The sequence below is a fragment of the Haemaphysalis longicornis genome, unplaced genomic scaffold, assembly GCF_048455015.1.
Source record: "Haemaphysalis longicornis isolate Haplotype H1 unplaced genomic scaffold, Haemaphysalis longicornis Haplotype H1 scaffold_1, whole genome shotgun sequence".
Lineage (NCBI taxonomy): Eukaryota > Metazoa > Arthropoda > Arachnida > Ixodida > Ixodidae > Haemaphysalis > Haemaphysalis longicornis.
The window spans coordinates 200897321-200911614 of NW_027526203.1; the positions used below are offsets into that span (position 1 = coordinate 200897321).

A 14294-nucleotide genomic window follows, 5' to 3' on the forward strand; every position below is an offset into this window, starting at 1 on the left:
AAAACCACGCACACGCACACACGAAAAGATACCAACCCGACAACAAGTCATGCGGCATCATCACCCCAAAGTACAGCATAGAAAGTTTGAGGAAAAAGAGATAATCCTGATATTACCGCTATGTCACAGGGAAGATGATTGCAGTCATTGGTAGTATTGGGAAGAAATAAGTAAAAGAAGACTTTCGTGGAACATGGTTTATTGATACTTTTTTTTACCGTTTGACCTTTTCGTTTAGTTTGGCCGATTTCACGGCACACTTCTTCTGAACTGAACTTCTGGTCATAAGAAAAATTCCTAGCTGAGTGTCGAATATAATTTTTAAAATTGGTTGCAGGCGCATTTGCCCTAAGTTTTACGAATTTCAAAATATATACATATCAATCTAAGAGCTTTTCCGGAAGTTTTTCGCAAATCACATGTTATCTGTCCGCGTTGACTGGCTTCCTGGACGTACAGGTATAGTGCTTAAGGATAGTGCGGATGTGGCACACTTCGGGTAGGTGGCCGTGTAGCAAATGCATGCCCAAATCTGAAATATGTCACTGCGGCACGCTATGGCTGATATCTGCTGCTCAGGGGGCAGACTAACTCTGCCTTCTCTTATAGCCATAAGATGTCGCCTTCAAAAATTAAACTTGTATTTTATCAGATCTCTATTAGCATCAACAGACACTTGCCTGACTACTAATCAACCTGATCCCCAAAGACATTACCGATCTAAATGTCGCCGCTTTTGTGAACCGAAAACAAATTATCTCACTGACTCAATTGACCACCTCGGTTTTGAAATTAAAAACTACCGCACTTATTTTGTTCGGCGCTAGGAGTCTCATCCACGCAAAGAAATTTGTCACCTTCATGAATTCATCTCAACCAACGGAATGTTCCTCTGCTGATATGTGCTTTCCTTTTACGCCTGCCCCAGTCGATACTGAGTGTATGGGATTTTTTTCTGTCGGCCGTTTATTTACTATCCTAACCAGCGCATTTTTAACGAAATAGCCCATTCACAAGCCCTGGCCAATCTCCCCGCCGTGGGTACGCGCCATTACATGAAGCCCTACCGAAGCATCAATGGACCACACATGATCATTGTGAAAAATCAACTTTGGCCAGCTGAATGAGCGAGTTCCAAAGGGGGTGTCAATCTCCACGCAGTATATGTCTCCTTGATATCTGAATGATAAGGTTGTCCTCAATTGGCACGACCCATGCCTGGAGGATGGGATGTTTGTGTCGCCTCCTAGGAAATGGTCATCGGAGATAAGGCCATCCTGAAGAACTTCAACAGTAGTTACCTGGTGATTTGCAATGCTCAACGCATGAAGATCAAAAAGTGTAAGCTTTCCGAGGTACTGCGGGAGTTTATACAATCACGAGCCTTCTATTGACGGGCAATTCATTTATATATAACTTGCACGAGCTATGGCCTCTGCTCAAATTGCTCCTTCCTGACGTCGTCAACTCATCTGAAGAGATCGATTCGTGGTTCTACACCAAGAAGAGCCTCAGTGACACGCACCTGGTGGAGCGTCTGGACGCCGTGCTCCAGCCATTCGTGCTGCGTCCCCTGAAGTTGGGTGTGGAGAAGAAGCTGCTGCACAAGAAGGACGGGAAAATCTTCATGTTGCTCTCCATAGTACAGAAGGAGTAGTACCTGCTCAAAGGCATTGATATCGTCAGCGGCCCTGGCAAGGTAGAGGAGATGTGGCTCCACAGCCTCCTCATGCCACTGCGCAAACGCTGCAGCAGCTTGTGATTACCGGCCATGGCGGCCGCTTTTCTGATGGAGGCGAAAAGATTTAGACGCGCGTTAAAGATTCCGGATGGTCAAAATTACCGGGGCCCTCCACTATGGCTCGCCTCATCACCTGTGTAGCGTCGGCGCGGTAAACCTCATAATCAATCAAATCAACCACCCGTACCTCTTCAATGGCGCCGATTCAGTGCCCCGTACACCAGGGATCAGCGCTTAATCTACAACTGTGGCAAGATGGTGACCCTGGACAAGCTACTGCAAAAGATGAAAGGTCAGGGCTGCGGTGTTCTCATCTCGTAAACTACCAGCGTCGTGCTGTACATTATGGCGGACTATTGCGAGTGGCGACGCTGCGGGTACTGCCGCCTCGTTGGCAAGACGCCGTACAAGTTGCGCACACTACAATAACGAGTTGAACCGGCCAAACATCGATAAGTTCCTGTTCATGCGGAGGTCCCGGGCAGACGGCATCGGCATCATTCGGGCCAAGCCGGACGGGGTGATCTTGTAGGACTCGGACTGGAACCCCGAGGTGGACCTGCAAGACGAATGCCATGCTCATTTTCGGCATGATCACCGAGAACACTGCCGAGGATCATATCAGTCAGCGGACCGAGGCCAAGCTGAGCCTCGACACCATAGTTTTCCAGCAAGGCTACCTGGTAGACGCCCAAAACAAGACTCACCAAAAGCAGATTTTGGGCCGGCGCGGAGTTCGATGGCCAGCGAAGCTGTATATAAGCTGTATATTTCAAACACTCTACTTCCAAATATTTCGGAGGACAAAACCATTCCACGAGTTGTGGGGATGTATGTTGCGTGCACAGACAAAGTATGGAATCCTAATCCTCACCCTATAGGTATCCCCAATCATACCCGAAAGTGGCAACGAGAACTTCGTACGCACACACTCTGCCGGATGAACCATTGACTGCCACCAGAAGGTGTCAATCCCTATCCACTCATGGATGGAATGGGATCGATGCGTTCTCGTGGCATGCATTCAATGTTCATCCGGCTCCTATCTGCTTCAGAGAGACAAGAACAACACCAACAACTGCGAAGATAATGATCGATACCACATATATTGTCATCGTCATGTCATGGCCTACGTACAGCGCCACAAAAGACATGCGCCGATGGTGCTATAGGTTAAACATGAAAACAAGGTTGAATGCTACCACTTGAAGGATTCAATGTGAGCCCTGCACTCTAGCGCTTCCGTAGAATTTTACGCCTTACACAGTATTCCTGTGTTTCGGCTTACCTGTACGACAGTTACATGTCGTCAAACTCTCCTGAGTTCTCACTAATGGCTACAAATTTTAATTCGAAAAATGTTGAGTGCTTTATTATCTGGAAATCTGTAGTCCGTCGTTAGTGCGACTGACCGGTGGTCCGAAAAATGGCCGATGGCGCAAATAAAATAAAATAAAATAAAGTGCCCTTGAGTGGGAGGTTCGAACATCAAGGGTAGGGCGTGCAAAGCGTACAAGGCCGAATAAGATCGCGGAAACTTCACCATCGTTTAGGGAAGAACTCGTGGCGATTAAGGAGGTTCTGACTGCAACCAGAATCGCTTAACAGCCTGGAGCGCGCATCGTGACTCGCACGGATGCCCTAGAAGCAGTTCACTTACTTCGCTGAAGTCATAAGTAGCCCTATGCAGGCTGAGAGTGTTCTCAAATTCGCGGACGAATTGGTAAAGAAATCCAAGTTGGATGAAGGCAGGCGTTGTAGCCTTCGCTCTATTTCTGACTATTTCTGCCTATTCCTGGCTAGAGCTGGATTATGTCAGTCTCCTGGCGTCAACAAAGGAACACCTCCGGCGCGGCACACGGCTTAAAGAGTTATTAAAGATGTAGGGAGCAAAAAACGAGACATTACGGCAACGTTACTATTTGGATATTCTTATTGCATTGATGTATTACTGCTCGGTGTCTTTTTCCAGCTTACTGAACTAGCAGCGCACAAGCGTAAACTTCGGACTTCGCTACTAATTGGCGGAAACAGACTCCGGTTAGGACCATTGATTCTGTAATCACTCATACGGTGTTTCTAGCATTATAGTGCCAAGTTTAGGATTGATTGCAAAGGACAAATTTTAGGCCTTGTTCAACCGGTTCAGCTCTTTGCGAAGATGCGCGGTACCAAGTTGTCACCGTAAACAAAAGAAGCGATTTGTTTTTTGTGGTAACTTGTACCTATAAAAGGGCCATAACCAAATACACCAAACGAATTTGCACCCGAGCCGCATACATTTTTGGGCAATAAAACGGCGCAGGGAACGAACTAAGTTTAAGGCTTGAATTAAAAATTAACTGCTCTACTGAGCAATGAGCGACTTGTTGACCAGCTCCATTGACCCCCTTTCGTGAAAGCGTGTTCCATCGGCTACAGAACAGCTGCTTCTCTGGTGAAAACCAAAAACGGGAACGCCTGTGTGTAGATTTTGGCATAGGTTAAAAAATTCAACATCACATCTGAATGAGTTCATAGCCATCCAGTACGGCAAGAGTCACAGGCCATGTGTAGCTTCGGCGCGCACCATAACAAAATTTGACCTTTTTATTCTCCTCTGCATCTTTTTACGGAAAAATTTGTGACGGAGAAAATACACAAAGTTGTGGCCTTTCTATTCACCGTGTCGAACGGGTTGTAAAAGGAGGTTTTATTCGCTTTACGGTGGCTAGAACATAGCACCAATTTTCCGCTGGCGTATTTGTCTGGTTTGTTTATCGCTTTTGTGACACTCAACCAATGGAATATAGCGCCAGTGAGCGGGCATGTACAGTATTTGCCAAAAGTTTCTGGGCCGTGGCAATAGCTAATAAGTCACAAAAATTCAAAATTCGAGCTTACCTCAAGAGTGAGGCTTAATTTTGTATGCCAGAAAGGTTGCAAAAGCATTTTTTTATCTTACTGCCATAAAGTGTTTCGGTTCCCCCTTCATACTAGGCTTGTGCTTTCAATTTGTGTGTCCGAGATACAGTTTTTGCTTGACCCAGAAAATTTTGATAAAGGACGTACGTGTTGTTCGTTTTAAAAGTGCAGGCTGAGGTGGGCGATAAAGCTGGTTGAATAACCTGGAAAGCTGGTCCTGCAAGTTCACGGTGGCTAAAGTGTACAGAACCAGTGAAAAGGGGCAGCGCACGCAGAAAGAGAACACCATTACAGCCACTGGACAGAGCAAGTTACTTATACGATCAATGACCAATTTAATTCACTCTTGGATACTTGTGACTTAGGTACCCCGCAATGCACATGCGAGACCGGTCATTGTGAATATAGGGCCAAAGTAGGCCACACACAAGACAAGCACATGATTAGACCAGAAAAATTTGACAGCCAGCGCTGTGAAATTGCGGAATGAGAGATTGGCATAATGCGGATATCCCATGTGCGGTCATATTCTGTATCTTTGCCCTGCACCGACCCCTGTTATAAGTCCAATTTTGTTGAATAAGAGGCATCTAGGGTCACAAAAGTGCACTGTGGCAAAAAAATGCCCTAGACGTTTAAAAATCTGCCGTGCTTATGAAATAAGGAAAGATTATTAGCTTGAATCTTGCCCTTAGAGAAAAGTTATACGCTTGAAATACTTACGAGTATACTTGAAGTGCACTTCAAGTATGCTTTGTATTTTGTACATATATTTCAAGCGAATTAAAAATGTTTTTTCTGAGTTCTTATTAAATATTGGAAATACATATTTAAAAAATGGGGATAACAGTATTTTTAATACCCTCCAAACAGGTTAAAAATGCACTGAACCTCACCAATGTGCGCATAAGGTCTTCAGAATATATTGAAAATGCATTTTTTTCCCGGAAAATGATCACGGCGTAATTGCACTGTAAATTTAATATAAATACACTTAACTAAATACAATTCGGGCAGCATCCTGAGAATACCGTCAAAATATGCTGAAGTATATAAATATACTCCGAATATATTCGAAATATATTTCAACTGCCTATTATGTTTGTGGTACGAACATGATATAAATACGCTATAAATACAACAAAAATATTAATTTAAAACACGTTTAAATCTATTAAAACACTTTGTCAAAATATATTTGGAGTACACTACAGGCGCTCGTTCAGTAGTTGAATCTTATTATTCACATAAATCATATGTGAAGTGCCCGATAAAATACATTTCAAATGAACAAAAGCACTGCGAAATTTTTAAATTTTCTCCTCGATGTTATTACATATTGGGTGTATGCACTGGGCTTTGGACCGCGCCGGCGCTACCTGCGCGGTGGCGACGACGCCATATTTGAGGTTGCACTCCGCCACGCGGGCAGCGCGTTTCCCGACGCGAAACCTGGTTGGCGGCGTAGTGTTGGCAAGAACAGCCGTGTGGACTGTGTTTTTTCTGAGTGATTCGTGGGTTTGCGAATGCCTTGTCGTAACAAGTAGCTAGCATTGCTTTCGCTTCGAAATTGCGCACTGCGCTGGTTTCCTACAACCGCAGACCCGAAGCAGGCCCCACGACGAGAGCATGCGCGCCGGGTATATTTTTAGGGGCGAAGCCCCTTAGGGGCTCGGGCTTTTGGCGTCTCACGTCCTCTTAGCAACCGTCGTCTCATGCAGTCACAGTACTAAAACACCGGGACACTCATTTACGCCTAGCGCTGGAACGCTTCATAAGACACTCGTTTACGCCTCACGCTAGAACGCTTCGGGCTTCAAAGACACTAGACTTTTACAGCAACGCTGTATAGCTCTACCGCCAAACAGTTTCATCTCCGTTGGCAAAAACGCTAAGGCGCAAAGAATGCACTTATACACTGCATGCTTCTCCCCTCTCCAAAAGTTTTTGTCAGCGTTTTACTTTTACTGACTGTTTACTTTCCCAGGCACCGCTAGTGCGTGCACGTGCCGTGTACGCATCAAAGCGCCACCGGAATGCGGTAGTGTATATGTGCACGTGCCTGGCCACGAATAAGACCGGGCTAAAGTGTCGCTCCAAGAGCCCTTCAAAGGAAGGCGGCGCCCGGGGTGCAGTCAGCCGGGAGCAGGCGTGTGGGGCCCACCGCTCCATTCGCGGGTGCAATGGTGTATCGTGCCTTATTAATAAGGTGAAACTTGCGTGCTGAAGGGAGTTGTATGTTTGAGGCCAAGGAGCAGTTTAGGCAGCCTGGCTGAGCATGCATCTCTGTACGGATATAGCACTGATGTGTGTGAACTGTTGTGGTTTTTAGGTTCACTCCCACGCGTGAACTATGGTGTCTGAGCCTCGTGCCACGGACATTATTGTAAAGAACTTTCGGTGCGGTGTACTAGTTGTTTTGTGAACTTGTGTGATGTTCACTTCTTTTCCTCTGTGGCACATTGCGTAAATCCTGTACCCTGTCGACCCGTGTAGAAGCTAACTACAGCGGGTCCTAGCTGTAACTATTTTTTAATAAATTATCTTTATGTGCGCGGAATACACACGACATTCCCATCCAATGAACCGCGGGCTCCTGGTACCGTCCCCCTCCATCCAACACTCATCACCCCCCCCCCCCATTTGAAACAATGAGTGCCTGTAGGGGCTAACGTTGTTGAAGGAATGTTTCCTTTAATTTTTTAAACGAAAGATTTAATTTCTAAAGGTTCATCTTTCAGCAGTAGTAACTCTGTACGTTTTAGCATTCCTGCTAAAACAAGATGGCCGGCATAAAAATGGCATGTTTATGCCTTCACACCTCCTATAATTCTTTCGAACAAAAAAAAACTCGCAAAATCAAAAGCAATCCTTTCACCCTCGCCGAGTCATGTGGTACCGCATCATCGAAGCTCTCAGGTAGCGAAGCGATAAGAAAGAAAGGTGCAGCTCGTACGCAGGCGGCTGAAGGTCATTGCGGCGCGATGAACGACATTGAAAGATGTAGTGTAGTAGAGCTTTCGCTCTAAAATAATGTGAGCACTAGTGGTACCCCCGCAATGCGGAGAAGCCGATTCCACATTTCAGACTGCGCGATTCCGGATGGTCCCCTTGAAGCAATTTGGCGGTTTGACCTCACTGTAGACAACAAATCGGCCCCAGGTGATCGAAGATCCTTCTGAATTACCTACTTTCCATTTGCGGTCAGCACAAAATTTTGGACAAGCACGCGATGCCAAGAAATAAGCTTGGAGTTGAAAACAAAGCTTGGTGGCGAACGTTTGCTGACCTTAACCGTCAGAACGTACTTTTTTTAATGCGATAGATTGCCCTACGGCATAACAGGGGGGTTTGTAGGTACAACATTGCACCAGTTGCACGCAGAAAGCCAAGAAGAGACCGGTACTGGGGTCCCCATATCCAACGCTTAAGATCGGGGGGTCTCCCAGGATGGAGCCCTATGCGTCGGAGGTGTTGGATTCTGGCGTTTCTAAGACCTGAACAAGTCCACAACAGGTGTTCAACGTCAGCTTCTGCCGCAGGAGTCACACAGAAGGGGCAGGTGTCCGCAAACGGGCCGTGATATCGGGCAGGCCAAGCGTGAGTAACTGCTGGGGATAACACCACCCCAACTCGAAGCCTCCGAAGCAAGACCTCCTCCCAGCGAGCGAGCCCACTGGGGAGGTCAGTTCCACGCGGTGGAAGTAAAGCACGCGTGGAGCGGCGGAGGTTTTCTTTTTCCACCAACAGTTCTTCTAGGGTAGATAGTCGAAGTAGTGGTAGTAGCTGTGGGAGGTCTCTTCGGTGGCAGGCGCGATCTGCCACAGCGAATCCATGAAACGCGGACAGGGCATGGATAAGTGTCCATAATCTCGTGAATGCGTGCGGCCAGGCTTTTACAACGCCCAACGCGACACAAATCTCGAATCGCTGCCGTTGAGTCAGTGCCAAGTTCCAGCTTGTCCCCAGATGCACTGTCATCTTCTGACTGGCTATTGTAGCCGTTCTTACAGAAGTGAGGGGTGGTACGCTGGAGTCATGGCTTGCAAGCTAAAATGGTTCAGCACCAAGAGCCTTCTGCATTACAGCACCACCTAATATATTTCAAACATGCGGTACAGAAAGTGTTGCTGATTTTGTCAGCATAGAGAGGTTTACTTCTGACCAAGACTTTGAAGATTTCAAGATTTCAAGATTTATTTCAACATGAAGTTTACCATACATTTGTGTGTGTGCAGTTGCTGAGCTAAAAGCTGCAATAGCAGCTTGACGAGGCCCAGCAAACCGTTACATGGCAGTAACGACCATAAAGACAACATAAGAGAACATAAAGACAACATAAGAAAACATGATATACATAATCCAATATACGGAATTTGCAAAACAACACGACCGTAAATCTGATTAAACCATCTTTCACTTAAATGGCAGATTACATACATTGTTGGGCTGGTTTTGCTTTCGAATGGAAATTATACAAAATCAATCCCAAACAGCAGAACATTACAGGCAAAATAAAAACCAGGCAGCACAAACATTTACAACTTGCAGAGAGGAAAAAGCGAAAAGAAAGTCTGCAACTGTCATGATAATTACAAACATGTCTACAAGGTCACAAAATATTTTCGCAATTCCCGAAAATTAAAGTTTGCCGTGTGCTTATATCTGTTTAGAAGGGAGGGGAGATTGTGTTGTAGCGATTGTAATTTATAATTGGTTCGGAAATGCGGGATGAACCAAGCATCAGAACTGCGGGTGCTAGCCAAGTTTTCACTTTGTCGCAAAGAAGCCAGGCGAGTAATATAGTCTCTGTATTGGGGGGAAGAAAAGGAAAAGGAGCGCAAAATTCGATATTCATACATGTGGTCCACTTTCACAATGTTGTACATGGGAAATAAGTTTTCCGTTGTGTACAGATAAGGCACGTTGGCGATCAAACGGATGATCTTTTTTTGTAACAGCAATACTTTCATGATGTTTGTTTTCGTTGTGGTAGCCAAATTAAACTACAATAGTTGATATGCGATGCAAAAAGCGCGTAGTATATGTCAAGTTTCACCCTTCTTGGGAGCAGCGCACGACAGCGAGACAGCGCTCCAGTCGCGGTAGAAAGTTTTTTACATATGCTGTCTACATGAGCATCCCAACTAAGGTGAGCAGAAAAAATGACGCCAAGAATTTTATGCTGAGACACTAAGTCAATTTTGCTACCTGCATATACAAGCGAGTGTTGAAACTTAATTGGTTTATTTCTTGCTCTGAAAATAATTGCCTTTGTTTTTGCTGTATTAACTTTTATTCTATTTAATCGTGACCATAATTGGAGCTTCTCTAGCACGTCATTACATTTAGCAATTAAGTTATTTTCGTCTTTGTCAGAAAGTAATATGGTGCTGTCATCAGCATATATGATAAATTTAGCTGTTGTATCTACCTGAACAATATCATTAATATAGGCATTAAAGAGCAGTGGTCCCAATACGCTCCCTTGAGGCACACCGGTTGTACCCATTCACGGAAAGAAGCTGCCTGGTGAACAGCTGGCGGCGTCAAAGATCGATTTGAAATGTTGCCCTTGTATGAACCGTTAACCTTGTATGGCTGGGTGCTATCTTTCGACTTGCAGCTCGCTGCTGTAGTAACATTTATTGGCTAGTATAGTTCTAGGCCGCGGTGACGCAAGAGGTTGGTGGTATAGGATGTTGCAGCCAGTGGTCGCCTTTGAACGCGGAGGATGTTGTCGCAGGGGCTTTCAAGATGTTATCCAGACGAAGGAGGCGATGTTGACGGCGATCTGGTACAGGAGTAAATATCGAGGCTGCACCGCTCGTGCTAGACCTGTTTGGATCGAAAAATTAGTGATAAGGGTGAGTGTGTTTATATCTAAAATATGCAGATTTATAGGGATAGTCGAATCGGGAGAGTGGGGTGAAACAGACCGCTTTCGAAAAACGTTTGGGCAGTGCCAGAGAAGGCGATGTAGATTTGCCGTAGCTTTAAAAAAAACAGTAAGGACATTTCGGGGCCAAGAGGGGTGGGTACTAGTTGCGGAATGTTTTAGGGGAGCTGTTATCCTAAAAATCAGGTGGGGAGGCGGCAAAAGCATGACCGACGTGCTGCTTTCTTTGCCTACCATATCTTTTCTGTGCCTACCATATAAAAGCTTGTAATTTTAAGAACGGCTTGTCAACATTTAGTTTTATTTTTCGAAATAAACTTACTGTTTCGTTCCTGGCATTGCTTAGGTGATTGTTTAGGTTATTGCTTAGGTCACACGCCAATCTCATGACTTTTATGTAAGCCTTGTACTACCTTCCTGCACCTGCATTTTTAAACTGTTTTGCTGCGAACTATTTTTTAGAACGCAATCTTTGAAGAAGGTGACGCCGAAATACGAAACACATAACAATAATTATAGCCATCATTATTACTGCGCATTTTATTTTATTAGCTTCCTGTGCCTTCACAGACCAGGTATGTCCAAATTCATACTCAGCTTTCTCACTCAAAATTCCGACCTCTCAGGAACCGAGCAAAACCACTTCAGGAAAGTGATATTTGGCACACAGAAAGAAGTCAACGTGAAGATGAAAACTCTAGAAGTATTTTCCAGGAGTACGAATATTTTGTGTGTAATTCGCTGTCAAATCTTGCTCCCCATGAATTTCTATGGGATAGTTTCCATGGCTCCGGAACCTAGTCACGCAACGTGCAAGACTTGAAACTGTGCACAAAGAAAGTTTTCACACCGAGTATTAGCTGCGCAAAAAAAAAATTTACATTTCGCTGAATAACTACAGAGTAATCACTGTTGAAAGGACTGCCATGAGCGGGAAAGCTGCCCATGTATTTGAAAAATTAGAATGACCACCACTTGAACTTAACTCGAGCACCTAAAAAAGAGATGTAGCATGACGCAAATAACTCTGTTGCATGTTTGATAACGTTCTTATCTAAGCTGCATCCTTGCTTCCTAATTTCCGCTAATTTTCATCCCTAGATAATCTCCAAACATACTCCCCCACTTTCCGCCAGCCTTTGTTTATAAAGGTCTTGAACATGCAATGCCACGTGGCAGTAGGCTCCCTGCTCTGATATGGGGGCGACACCGGTGCCTGAGCAACTAGCGCCACCTCAGGCCACCGTGGCATTAATGGGATGTTGAAATCGCCAGCGCGCTGTACCCGCACTGCCCAAACTACAGGGCGATGAGTGATTGCTTGAACCAGCGCGCTAGTTTTAACGGTTTTATAGAGAGAGGAAATATTGAAGGCTTTACACATAAAAACCGCAAAACGTGGTCGCCAGCTACACGCCGCAAACGATGTTTTCTGCGCCCGGGAGCAGCTATAGCGTGCGCAACGGAGCCGCCCGATGCTTCCAGCAATGGCGTGGGCACAGAACAGGTGTGGACTGCGACTTTTATTTAACAGCGGGTACATTAACGGTTTTGAGTTCTCTTGTAAACACGCGGTTCACGCATCACTGCATTTTATTAAGTTTTCAGCGAATCCAAGCGAAACAGTCGGGCAAGCCGCACGTGCAAGGTCGGGTGCCACGGCTCGTGTAAACATGCTGATGCAGTTGCTATGTTCGTCAACTCATGACTGTGAATGCTGGGCAGCTATTTCCCACTTTCATCGCCGGCATTAGTGCCGGTTTTTCCTCCGTCTGAGTCAACGAAAAACAAGTCGTATGGAGTTTAGCCGCGATATGTGCGTCGAAGCAGCCGCCGCGGCCGCAGGGGCAGGGGCTCCGCGGGTACGCGTACGAATGGGTAAGGCCGCGTTCAGACTGTTGCCGAACTTTCGTAACAACTTTAAAGATATACGTCATTTCACGTCTCAGCCAACTGAACTGCATGACACGCCGTTTTTTTAAGTTCAAAGATCACGATATGGCTTTTGCGTCGGTAGTCTGAACATATATCAGCGATGAGCACCGTAATACAGAAGAAGAAACAAATATATAGATTACTAAAACATAAGCGAAACGTGATAATAAACGGCTGGGGTAGGCATATGCTCAGAAACAACAACAAAAAAAGCCAGACACCATCACTGCTCCAAGGTGATGCGCACACTTATGACCCATTTGTTTAGACTGTGGCAGTTTCCTGTGAAATCCCTGCAGCTTCGTGTCAACCTTTACTTCACCTCATATTCCGTAGCACGCAAGTAAGATTGCTGGGGTGTATGCTGGCGGGTTGTTTTTATTCCCGTCGAAGGTCGCTTTGCATATGGAAATAAAATTGATTTGATTTGATATGCGCGTTTCGCCGGGCACCGGCTGTCACAGGTCCCCACCGAAGATTATAGTGGACGTGCACAAAAACAAGATCCCTGAGTATAAACCACGTTCGCACAAACCAGCAAACCAAATGTTTAGGGCCAGGGTCTATCGGCGTTGTTTACACTGCACGTCGGACTGCGCGGTTTCATCGTTGTCTTTCCGCTTCATTTCAAAAGAAGCCAAAAAAATAATTTTTTCGGCAGCCTCCTCGCGGCGTTTTAAAAGAATGTTGCGAGAGCCATAGACCCAGCAGTACACAGAATTACGCATTACTATAACTCGACTTTTTCGCACCGACTGCGGATTCTCGGCCCTTTACCACGGCTCCTTCGGGCTGACCAATTTTTGACGGCACCGCTGTTTGGCGGCGCTGCGGTCGCGCTCGAAACACCAGTTCACGGAGCCCATATAAAATATATGCTTAACACATATCTTACGTCTTTCAAATGGGCATTGTTGACATGACAGGTTTTTTTCTGCGTTTTTCTTTAAATGGGAATGTAAGAAATTCTTGCTCTTGAAGAACGTTGGCGCGGCTAGGGAAAAGGCATGACTGATTTATCATGCATTTGGATTTAACAAAGCAGTGTTTCACTAATATTTTTTCCTGTTTTCTTTTCTTTTCATGGGAGGTGCTGGCGAAATTCCCCGCCTGGGAGAATCCGAAGTACGAGGACTCTGACGCACTACGCTGCATCTGCACTGGGTACAGAGGTGGCTGAAAGGCATTCATTCCACGCTGCTTTGCAGTGGAGAAATGGACCACTCGGCTGAAATGTACAATAAACAAATTTCAAAATGCCAATCTGTGTGAATGAGTGCTGTTTTTTGCAGTCGTTTGCTGGCCACATTCAGAGCAGAGCCGGTTTAGCTTTACACAATCGAGCATATTTTTAGGCTAGAGCCTCTTACAGTTTTCAAAACCCCGAAAGGAAATTTTGTAGCTTGAAAGTTAACAAATCCCCCAAAGACACATCGCAATGGCATCTCTCAGTGTATTTAGGGTTGTACTTAGTATGCACTAGTAACATATTTTGAATGTATTTCGAGCACTATTTTCTGTGCATTTAAAATGCATTACTGGCGCTTTTTGTACCCATTTAATATGGTATTTTCTGTGCATTTTCAATGAATTTAAAATGCATTAAATATAATTTTTCGACGCACTCCATATGTATTCGTTGCTACAGCTGGAATACATTTGAAAGGTATTTAAAATGCATATGGAATGGGGCGAAAATAACGCAAAATAAATACAAAGTAAATATATGTATTAAATGCATTCAAAATTCTGAAAAAGTACGGCTTCTTTTCGCCAAGGGCGGTAGAGTTCATAACGCTGTTTTTCGTGAGAAAT

At 45.1% G+C, this 14294-nt stretch overlaps 1 pseudogene; it reads left to right on the forward strand.

The window, feature by feature from the left end:
• Positions 1-1055: 1055 nt before the first annotated feature.
• Positions 1056-13659, forward strand: LOC144156397 (SWI/SNF-related matrix-associated actin-dependent regulator of chromatin subfamily A member 5 pseudogene; annotated as a pseudogene).
• Positions 13660-14294: the final 635 nt, after the last annotated feature.